Source organism: Medicago truncatula, chromosome 3, assembly GCF_003473485.1.
Source record: "Medicago truncatula cultivar Jemalong A17 chromosome 3, MtrunA17r5.0-ANR, whole genome shotgun sequence".
Lineage (NCBI taxonomy): Eukaryota > Viridiplantae > Streptophyta > Magnoliopsida > Fabales > Fabaceae > Medicago > Medicago truncatula.
The window spans coordinates 19,459,008-19,470,869 of record NC_053044.1 but is presented as its reverse complement, the minus strand read 5'-3'; the positions used below and the strand labels follow the sequence as shown (position 1 = coordinate 19,470,869).

Sequence of the window (11,862 nt, the reverse complement as noted above, 5' to 3'; positions counted from 1 at the left end):
TCAGTGGGGTATGCTATTAATGGCAATGGTAAATTTTGATCTCTAGAATCTAGGGCAACGGTTTTATTTATTCTCTTTAATAGGTATGACAACGGCTTTTATCTGTTGCAAAAACCCATATACAATAATACCGTTGTCAGAAGGTAAGGCAACGCCGTAGACTACAACGCTCGAAAAAGCATTGTCGAAAGGTAAGACACACTACCACAATTTTGGCTTTTAATAGCACAATTTTAATAGCGTTTCTGGATAAATGCTATTAAAAATGCAACTCATAAACCTGTTATAGCACTTTACAGAAAGCGCTAAGAAAAACATGATAAAAACTAGGTTAGATAGCGCTTTTTCATAAACGCTATTGTTTTGGTTTGCACTAATAGCGCTTTTCAGGAAACGCTATTGTTAAAGGGGGTATAGATAGCGTTTCTCACAAACGCTATTGTTTGGGTTTTGTGAAAATAAAAAAGGGCCGATTTTTTTCATTTTAGCGCACAAAGCTTAATCCACAGTTCACAAACACAAAAGCTCCTCCATCGTGCTATCAGTCCCAAAAAAAATCATAGAACTCAATCGCTCTTGCTTCATCACCAATTTGTATCGTTCTTCCATATTGTCCTTTCTCTTCCTTCATCAATCTCTCATCACGCATCTTCTTCTCAATCGAGTGGATGTTTCTTCTCTCAATCGATTATTCTTATTCTCCGGTACTGTTCACTTTCTTTACTTTTTGTTCCTCTTTCAATAGATTTTGATTTACTTTTTATTCCTTCTTTCAATAGATTTTGATTTGTTGACTCTTTTCGTTTCTTCTCTCACTATATTTTGATTTGGATTTGAATTTTTACTGTTCACTCAATTTACTTCACTCGATTTGTGTGTTTATGGTGACCCTTTTGCTTAGATTTTGAGAGTTGAATGTGTTATGATGCTTAGATTTTGAGTGTATAACGATTTTGTTTTGTCTTGAGATGTATAATGATTTTGTTCACTGATAATTTTGAGCTTTTGACTTTTGCTTCTCATGTTCAAGGATTTGACTTTTGCTTTTTTTTGTAATGATCTTTTGCTGGGTATGATTTTTCTACAAAATTAAAGAAACACATATTAACTGAAATTGTAGTCCATAGATAGTCACATAATACACAATTCGCATCGGTACGCGGTACGGGTTTGGGTTCGCGGTGAGCGACATAAGAAGAATTTGGTGTGTATGGGGTATAGAGTTTCGGTACACTCGTTATTTTAGTAAAAATATAAAGTATTTGTCAAAAGATAGAAATATAGTGTAGACACCTGACTTGGAATGAATAGATGACTAACTGACTTGACTTATTGATACTAAGCTAAAAGGATACCTGACTTTGCTACCTTTAATTCCTACTTTATTAGAGGGAAACAGATCCCTCAAATTTTCCAATGATACATAGATGTTATTTTGTAATTAAAATCTGTAGTTATTGAGTTTGGTTAGCTATTAAAAGTTGGAACAACAATTGCAGAAGTTTGTAGTACTTGTTTACCTCCATCATATTAACTCAAACTCAGCACAAGACGTGCTAAACGGGAAGTCAATGTTAGAACAAAAATATCTACTTTTGTCTGCAATCTAATTTGGATTTTGTGAATATGCTTTTATTAATTTGTGGCTTTTGTGACAAATTGACATGAGCATGGTATATGAGCCTCGTATGGGGATGATGAGAATGGAACGTTGGGAGCGTGCAAGGAAGCTTGGTTCAAAACCCCAGCAGGAAATCGATAGCTGGTAAAGTTCAAAAAAAAAAAATGCTTGTTGGACACTCACATTTAAAATAATTGTGCTTATTGTTCCTAAAAACTACAAACAAATTTATTCAAAAAATAAATAAAAATACAACCAAATTGTAATCTCTTGTTGTAGCTTATAGCATGACTTATTTGCACAGTTTTGAAAACCGGCTCGGACCGGCCGGTCGAACCGGTCCGACCTGGACCCGGTGCATATGCCGGTTCGAGCCATACATTGGATCGGTTATGTAAATAAACCGATAGAAACCGGTAAGATTCGCTAAAAACCGGATTAAACCGGCAACTCGGCCAGTTTTCGGAGCCAACCCGGTTCAATTGTTTTTTATCATAATTATTTATTAATTAAATTCATTAATGATCCATAATGCTGTTTAATACCGTAAATGGTCAGCCTTTTTTCAGTTTAATGCCTTTTTTTTGTTGTTGAAAGATTCAGTTTAATGCTATTTAATAGCAAAAACCATAAATGCTTTGACTTTTAAACTTTGTAGAAAAAATCAGAATTTGAAAATGTTGAGGATTATGGGAATCGAACCACACAACACACATCAAAAGGAATAAGTGGGAACATACCACCATAACGATGAGTTGTTTTTTGTTTTCAAATGAAATTTATTATATATATTTAAGTAGATTATATTTTTCTTTTATAGTAAATATTTCATTATTAGATATATTTATTATTTACACAAATTACAATAATAGTAATATCTAATATCTTATCATCTCTCCCCTAGAAAACATACACACATCAAAATATAGCTATACATATTATATGTCAGTTTTTTATTTATATTTAAGTGACCGAGTCATTGGTTCAATCCGATTTAATCGGGTTAATTACCTATAAAGATTTAATCTTAAAACCGAGTCATTTAGCCGAGTTATTCGGTTTAATCCGATTCAGTCATGCGGTTCAATCAGTGACTCAGTGGTTCGACCATTAACCCAATGACCCAATATCCTTATCGAGTCGATGATCGAGCCGAGTTTTAAAACTATGCTTATTTGTTTTGGTTTTTGTTAGGGAAATCAGCTTTTGGATGTGTCCTTTTTCATTGATACTATGTTTTGTCATGTGACTCTAGTCTTGTTCTTATATAAGTATTATCATTATTTGTTTTGTTAATTGGCTGTTCTGTTCCCATGCTGTCTAGTGAGTGTGAGTATTTTAAGGACTGGTTTGTTGAGCGAATATTGGCAGGTCTTAGTGACCTCTATGTGTTTAGCTTGTATCAATTTTGGGTTTTGTAGATTTAATTTCAAATTGCTCTACACGTTTTTTTTAAGTAAAATTGATCTACCTTGTGAGCTTAGTTTTATAACTACACTATGCCACTTTCTTTGGGCATAAGATATTTATTGATGATGGAAACTTTGAATGTTTTGTTTGACCTAGTAGTAGTGATAATCTAATATATTTTATGTTTTATATTGTACGGTGTCCTTGTATATAGTACATGGTATGGACAACTAATTATATAAAATTATAGATGAGTGTGATCATGAAGTTTATTAAAGTAATATATGGAAGAAAGAAAACAAGTCGTTGCTTTTCTTATATATTATATGTGTCTATCCAATTTTCATTCTATGTTGCTAAGTGTATAAACAAGCATCTGATGCCATATTATTATCAACATATATACTCTATTTTTCGTTATTAAGAAGGTTCACCACATCAATACATCTCCAATTTTGTCATCTCTCTTATGTTCTGTTTCTGTTTTCTTTTTTCTTTCTTTCTTTGGTTTGGTATTAGACAGTTACATAATTCATGTATTAGGTAGAGAACCGCGAACCAATTTGCGAGTACCGAATTCATGTACTTCAGTTGTCAAAATCATCACTATAATATTAAATAAGTTGCCTTAGATTGTCAAATAAAAATTTCAAAAGGACAGTAGGTTCAACTTGTCACTCAACGGAAACTTGAAAAGGTAAATTAGTCCTCTTTCAACATTATTTGTAGTTCCTTCGTGTATTATAAACAAAAGTTAAGCACAACTTGTGATTGTAGAATATCTCGTGCTTCCGATTTTTTCTGAGTTCATGTTTTTATTTATCCTTAACTTTGATAAATCTAAACTGAGTTCATGTTTTTATTTTTTTGTTGGTTTACTTGTGCTTGTAGAATATCTCGTGCTTCCGATTTTTTCTGTCGATTCTGCACTGAGCATTTGCGTTGACTATCCTCATCTCTCATGAATCAGGTTAGTTCACTCTGTCGTTTTTATTAAGGTAGAGAGATAAAATCTTGGGCATATGGGTTCTATGCTGGAAATCAAACGATATATAATTAAAATTTCCTTCCATATGACACAGGAAATCATTTGTTAGAGGTAGCTTTAACCACTAGACGTTGGATCGCTTGTCATGAGTACCTTTGCAGTTGGGTGTTTTTTTTTTCGTTTCGACTACTTTTGCTATATGTGCACTGGCCTTACAATTTTATTAGTTTTGTAAATTAGATGTCCTTCTCTAGGATTGATAAATATATGAGATTTATTTTGTAACCAAGTTTTCGATGCTAATTTGCTACAATATTGAAATTTCGAATGCAGGATTTAATTTTTTTTATGATCAATTTGTATTGAGATTATCATGAATGTAATTTGCTATATTCATATTTCAGTATCTTATTGTAGCAGTTTTGGTTACAGATTTACAAAAAAAAAAAAAAAAAACGCTACTTTTATTAGCGCTTTCAATAAAACGCTAAGAATCCCCTGTATGAGTAACATAGCGCTTCTCAGAAAGTGCTAAGAAAAAGCTATTAGAAAAGCTATTTTAATAGCACTAGAATAAGGCTATATTAGCGCTTTTCTAAAAGCGCTATTGACGTATTTCTCTTTAATAGCGTTTGGAAAGCGCTATTATAGGATCCTGACCTATTATAGTGGGGGCTTTCTTAGCGCTTGGGAAGCGCTATTAAGAGCCAAATTGAGTGCTATTAAAGGGGCCATTTTGTAGTAGTGACAACGGTTTTAAGGAATTAGGAAACGGTTTTAAGGCGTTGTTATAGACCGAAAATGTTGTAGTGCAATCTCTCCCAGAAACACGCTCTATATACGTTTGTTTGTTCTGCGTCGTATCGATCGTACTCACGTTCTTGTTCATTCTCACTCAGTAGCTTTCCTGGTATCATTCTGCAACCATTTTGTTTTTGTAGAGCATTTCTCGTAGTTTTGATGTGATATTTGGACAAATTTCCCCAATTCTAAACCCTAATTTATATATCATCATTTCTAATTTGACGCATTTATTTGATTCAACGTTTTATGTGTCCATTCTATTTGATTCAGGTTTGGAAAATTGTCAATATTATCGTAGTTTAGTTTCGGTTGTTGGTCGTTGATCAGAGCCCACAACAGAGATACTGCAGAGGCAATTGTTTGTGGGAAAATCAAGGTAAGCTTGCAATCCATAAAAGGAACTTGAGCTTTAATCTTGTTACTTTGATGTGTTAGATATCACATGAAAGACAAACCATAGTAAGTATATTGTGATCTCTGATATGATAGGACCGTCCTATACATAATGGATCCCACTTGGCTATCACTTTTGCATATCAATTAAATAAAAAATAAATGGAGTTTGTCCATTAGGAGAAAGATAAGCACAAAAGATAAATTAACGATTTAGTGGATCCCAACAATGGATCTTACTAGACTATCACTTTTACATTTCTATTAAATAAATAATAAACGGACCAAAGTCAAACTCATCGAACTTGGTATTTATTTAGGAACGCTCTTCTAGAGCATTTCTAGTTATTGTTTAATTACTTACATCCTCAAAATTATGTTTGATATTATTATTATTATTATTATTATTATCCTTTTCTAAGAGTTGATGGTCACTCTTATTATTTGATTTCTATGATAGAAGCACATGAAAAACCAAGGAAGTGTATGTATGCCACTCTCTTGCCTCCTTGTGCAACGTAAGTAATTGTCAACCTCTTCAGCTAAATTTTGTAATAAGACAATAAATCTCTCTGTATATTTCTTGCTAACATATGATTGGGCAAAGTAATAAGTAGCTTCTCCCTGTATATACGTTTATAATGGTCATTTGCAATTTATGGTTTGAAGCATATGAAATTAAATAAAAATATTGTATTTAACGATGTAAAACAGAGAAGGAAAATATTTGAACTAAGAATCACTATCACAATTTTGGTTTTTAATAGCATAAGTTTAATGGCTCTTATGGATAAATGCTATTGAAAACGCCACCCACAGATCTGTTATAGCACTTTTTAGAAAGGGCTAAGAAAAACATGTTAAAAATTAAGTTAGATGGCGCTTTTAAGAAAACGCTATTGTTGGTGCGGGGTATAGATAGCACTTTTTAGGAAACACTGTTGTTCGATGGGGGTATTGATAGAGTTTTTCAAAAACGCTAATGGTTAGACTTAATAAAAAATAAAAAGGCGGATGTTAATTTTTTTATTTTCTCGCACAAAACCCACGACCTATATTTTTCCTTCTCCCAAAACGGAAAACCTTCGCATCTTCCATCTCCCTCACGACCTTCCTCCGTGAAAACCTTTGCATCTTCTTCAGTGAAAACCTTCTCCCTTATGATCTAGTCTAGATCTCTCTTCATTTCGGCTTCTCTTCTTCATTTTTGTACTGTACGTGGTGGTGAAAACGCTTTGGTGGTGGTTTCGAACACACACACACTCTCTCTCTCTATTCATTTCGGTACTATGACTCGGGGGAAAACCTTTGCCTTCTCTTCTTTGTGGTTAGATCTCATCTTCATTATCTTTTTGTCGTATTTTTTAATCGTTGTCATCGATGCTTTGTTGTTTTCATTTTTGTTTTAAAAACTAGGGTTAATGGTGCTCTACCCCCCTGTAATATAGGTCATTTTTTGTTTTCCCCCTGTAAAATATTTTTTTTTATTTACCCCCCTGTAAAAAAAAAAATTGGAAATTCGTTTTTTTATGACCTATTAGGGGGGTATTCCAAAAAAAAAAAAATTTACAGGGGGATAAATAAAAAAAAAATATTTTACAGGGGGAAAAACAAAAAATGACCTATATTACAGGGGGGTAAAGCACCATTAACCCTAAAAACTATAAGCTAATTTTGGATGTGTGACTCAGGAGAAGTTATGTCTCAAATTTGAATTGATTTTGGTGAATTTTTTTTATGATAAGCAACCTCTTTGCAGCTTATAGCATAAACAATAAGCTATTTTCAGAACACAAGCCAAAACGAATTCAAATTATTTTTGTATAATCTATAAGCTATTATGTAGAACATGTGGAAATAAGCTGAAAACAGCTTATGTACATGTCATTTGTTTATGTTTCTGTTGTTTTTATTGTCGATTTTGTCATCTATAATAAATGATCTATAAGTTGATTTTGAGTAAGCTAAATTTTGTTCTAAAACAATAAATCCCTCTGTATATTATCTGACTCATGATTTGGAATTAGCAACAGTTGTGTTTGTGTTGAAGATCTGAAGGCATTATATGTTTGGTTCTATGTTTGAATTGTTCAGCGACCACAAGAGTTTGAAGTACTTGTTCGATCAGAAGGAGTTGAATATGAGGCAGAGGAGGTGATTGGAATTTCTTAAGGATTATGATTTTTAGTTAAAGTTATCATCCTGGAAAGGCGAATGTAGTAGCAGATGCTTTGAGTAAGAATTCTTTGCATATGTCTACTTTGATGGTTAAAGAGTTGGAGTTGACTGAGCAGTTTCGGGATTTGAGTTTGGTAAGTGAGTTGACGTTGGATGGTGTGAAGTTGGGAATGTTCTAGTTGACGAGTAATATTTTGGAAGAGATTAAGAATGGTGAGAAAGAGGATTTGTAACTTGTAGATCGTTTGGTGTTTGTTGATCAAAGAAAACGTGAGGACAAAAGATTGGATGAAAATGATGTTTTGATGTTTCATGATCGAGTTTGTGTACCGAATGTACTTAAGCTTAAGAAGCGGATTTTGGAAGAAGGTCACATGAGTAGTCTGAGTTTCCATCCAAAAGCGACGAAAATGTACCAGGATTTAAAGAGGTTGTTTTGGTGGCCTGGAATGAAGAAGGATATAGCAGAGTTTGTGTATGCTTGTTTGGTTTTTCAAAAGTCGAAGATTGAACATCAAAAGTCGTCGGGTTTGATGCAACCGTTGTTTGTGCCTGCGTGGAAGTGGGTTGTAGTATTAAATTTGTATATATTTACTATTGTTTTTACAATTTTATCCTTAAGAGAGAGAGTTAATTTATGTTTTCAACATAATACTTATTGTTGATTGAAGAAAAAGATGCAAAATAAATAAGGGTAGTTTGGTAAACAAATAATTAATGTACTTGAAAATATCAAAGGGATCTTATAAAAAGGGACAATTTTTTTTCTCAAAAGGGTTTTATAATTAGGGACGGAGGTAGTAGTTCTTTATTGGCTCATTTAAAATTTATCATGTGATGTTTTATTAAAGGGAGTTCAAATCCCTAATTTTCAACAATAATATTGTAGCAACGTATAAAAAAATAGAAAGGCACACAATTGAAAGACAAAGTTTGAAGTTGAAAAACACAAGAAGGGGGGGGGGGGGGGGGGGGGGGGTTGAATTGTGTTTTCTTTTTCTCTTAAAAATACTTCTTCTGATAAAACTTCAGAAGCAGTTTGATTGTTTCTGATGAAATGATCAGAGTCAGATTGCAGCGGAAAAGAACAGAGCAAAGAAAAGAAAGACAAAGACACAAGCAGTTATCCTGGTTCCTTCCACAACACGGAAGTAGTCCAGTCCCCCTTGCACTTCCAAGGAGATTTCACTATAATCACAAAGATTACAACTGCTCAATACTTTCTAAGTATGAGACTTCACAAAAATGCTCAAGCACACACGCAAGAGTTTTCCAATGCTCAAGCACTAAGCAAGAGACTTCTAATGCTCAAGCACGCAGGCAAGAGACTTCTAATCAAACAAAAATACAGAGAATTGAGTTTGAATTGAACACTTGATATACAATCAGTGGTGTTCACAATACAATGCAGAAAAGACTCTAGACTTTGAATTTCTAAGATGTATCAAATCAGTGCAGAAATTCAGTGTGCTTTGTAGAATCAAATTGACAGAGTTTTGGCGCTTTTGAACTTATGTATCTCTATCTACAATCTTCAAGTCTTCACTCCTTTATATAGAGGCGTGAAAGAGACGTTGAGATAATCAGCACGTCTAAAGAGTCGTTTGAAATCCTTTGATTATCCACCAGTGATCCTTTGCCTGATTTGGGTGTAGTCCTTTGAAGAATAAGCTTCAAATTCATTCCCATCTTGAGTGTACAAATTCTGCAGGCATGGCTGTTGTTTTGTCTTGTAGCGTAGACAGAAAACAGAGTAGTGGAGGTAGTGGTTGTACACTTGTACTTTGTCAACTCTATTAATGAGAGACAAGTGCTCAGTGCTATCCATATATCCGTTGATACCTCCCTTTCAATTCTTCGTTCTTCTTTGATAAAACTGAATTGAGAATCAGCTACTTTGAATCTTCAGTTTGATTAAAGGATCAAACGTAGCTTCTGGTGAAGATATTGCTTCTGATGAAGACTTTTGCTTCTGATGACCTTCTGCTTCTGATGACGTCATCTCTTCAGAAGCACTTCAGCTTCAGGAGCAGTTTTCTTCAGATGCTCAGAATTTCTTTTTCTTTCCATTGTTCTTCCAAGACCTATTGAAATAACTTGAGTAGCCTTCGGTCCTGTACACTTGAACAATTATTAGTAATAACCAATTGACAATTTTTAATACCTTGTTATCATCAAAACTTAATAAGGTTCATTGTGAAACACATTTTGTTCCAACAAAGTTGATGTGGCAACTTAAAGAGAAAGAAGAAAAAGTGTTCTAGCACCGGCTTCATACAAGGGGATCACGATTCTGGTGTTATTATTCTATTATGTTTGTTTCATTATTTTATTGTAGGGTTAATAGAACTTTACCCCCTATAATATAGGGTACTTTTGATTTTGCCCCCTGTAAATTTTTTTTTTTTAGATTCCATCCTTGTAAAATAAAGATTCTTCAGGATTGCCCCCTGACCCCTATGACTCAACAGAATCTCCTACGTGGCGCTGATGTGGATATTTCTTTTTTATTTTTCATTATTTTTTCATTGGCCGCATGTATAATTCATTTAACACATCATATTTAATTAAAAAAATAAAAAAAAAACCCAAAAAAATAAAATATAATTAAAAAAATCTGAAAATTAATTTTTGAAAATTTAAAAAAAACAAAAAAAAGAATTTTCAAAATAAAAAGTTCAGATTTTTTTTCTCAAAAAATAAAAAAAACTGGAACTTAATTTTCTAAATAAAAAAATAGAAAATATATTTGAAATTAAAAAAGTTCAGATTTCTTTTCAATATAAAAATTATGGAATAAAAAGTCTAAACAACCTTTTTCAAATAATTTTTTTTCCAGATTTTTCTTTTTTAATTTTTTTTCTTCAGAAAAATATATATTATTTTCCAGAATATTAAATTTTTTGAAAAAAAAACCTAAGATTATGATTTTGATTTTGATTTAAATTCTGGAACAATATTTCAAGATAATTATGAAAAATTAAAAAAAAATTAATTAGTTAGGAAAAAAATAATTCTTTTAGTTTAGAATTTTTTTTTTTAATATCTCAAATTTAATATATTTCAAAAAATTATAAAATAATTATGTAAAAGATTCTAAAATATCCAAATATAAATTAAAATAAAAAAACTTTGAAAAATATAATATTGTCTAATTTTTTATTTTGAAAATTAAGTTCCATAATATTTTTTAAATATTCCTAATTCCGAAAACAATTTGATTTTTTTTATTTTCGAAAAATATTTCATAAAAATTCAGAAATAAAACTGTAGAAAAAAAATCTCAATTTAAATTTTTTGAAAAAAAACTGAAATTAAGATATTGATTTTGATTTAAATTCTGGAACAATATTTCAAAATATTATAAAAAATATGAATTTTTTCTAAATTTGAGATTTTCAATAAAAATCTGAAGTTAAGATTTTTAAAATTTAAATAAAATAGATTTTTTTTTCAGATTATATAATTGGAATTTAAAAACATTTATATCCAGATTTTTAAAAATTAAATATTTTCCAGATTTTTGTAATTTTTTTTTCTTCGATTTAAAACAACAACATGTTCTCTGAAAAAATAGGCGATTTTAGTGCGATTGTCTACTGTTCCTCATAGTTTTCCCTTTCCATTAAGCAACCTTTTTTTTCCACCGTCAACCACCAACATTTCATCATGTCCGCCGCCAACACCACCGCTAATCCAATCAACTGTCCTTGGCTTTGCTTCCAAAACGAACCCATCCCACCTCCAAAACCATCTCCTAAACCTATCCCACCCCAAATCAAGCAACAAAAAGCATTCGCTCAAGCTGTTAGCAATGTTTGTGATATTCCGTTCAGTCAACTGCCAAAACCTTGCATCAAGGGTGATCGTAGGGCTATTCAGATACCAGATGATGAATACGATGTTGGATTGGATGCATGCAAGCACAACTTGCAAGGAAGGGTCATCTAGCCCAAGGGTTCAAACCCTATTCCTGTTGAAAGCTTGAGAAAGAAGCTATCAGTGTTGTGGAAGGAAATAGGTAGATGGGGAGTAACATCTATTGGCAAAGGTTATTATGAATTCTCATTTACATTTGTTGAAGACATGAGAAGGGTTAGATCTACTGGATCGTGGAATTTAAACCCTAGTATTCTTAAATTATTTGCTTGGTCAAAGGATTTCAGCCCTAGTATTCAACAACAAGCAACCACGCAGGTATGGATCCGTATTTTAGGTTTATCTCAAGAGTATTGGCGCCCTAAAATACTGTTTGCTATTGCTAGTGGAGTTGGAACTCCAATATGCACAGATAATATTACTTGTAAATCCATGTTAGAGAGATCTTTTGGCCACTATGCTAGGGTTTTGATTGATTTGAATCTGAATGAAGAATTGTGCCATAGGATTCTTGTAGAAAGAAAAGGGTATGCCTTTTTTGTTGATGTGGAATATGAAAATCTGCCAGATTTTTGTAGCTATTGCAAAT

General features: G+C 32.4%; 1 long non-coding RNA gene across 4 annotated transcripts; it reads left to right on the top strand.

The window, feature by feature from the left end:
- Positions 1 to 437: 437 nt before the first annotated feature.
- On the top strand, positions 438 to 7,946 carry LOC112419939 (uncharacterized). 4 transcript variants are annotated; one of them, XR_003010070.2, is made up of 6 exons: positions 438 to 704; positions 3,923 to 4,001; positions 4,114 to 4,179; positions 5,094 to 5,199; positions 5,677 to 5,734; positions 7,250 to 7,946. It is a non-coding gene; the product is annotated as an uncharacterized lncRNA (long non-coding RNA). The 4 variants fall into 4 exon arrangements; XR_003010066.2 differs by lacking the exon at positions 438 to 704 and adding an exon at positions 719 to 1,765; XR_003010068.2 differs by lacking the exon at positions 438 to 704 and adding an exon at positions 3,285 to 3,728.
- The last annotated feature ends 3,916 nt before the right edge of the window (positions 7,947 to 11,862 follow it).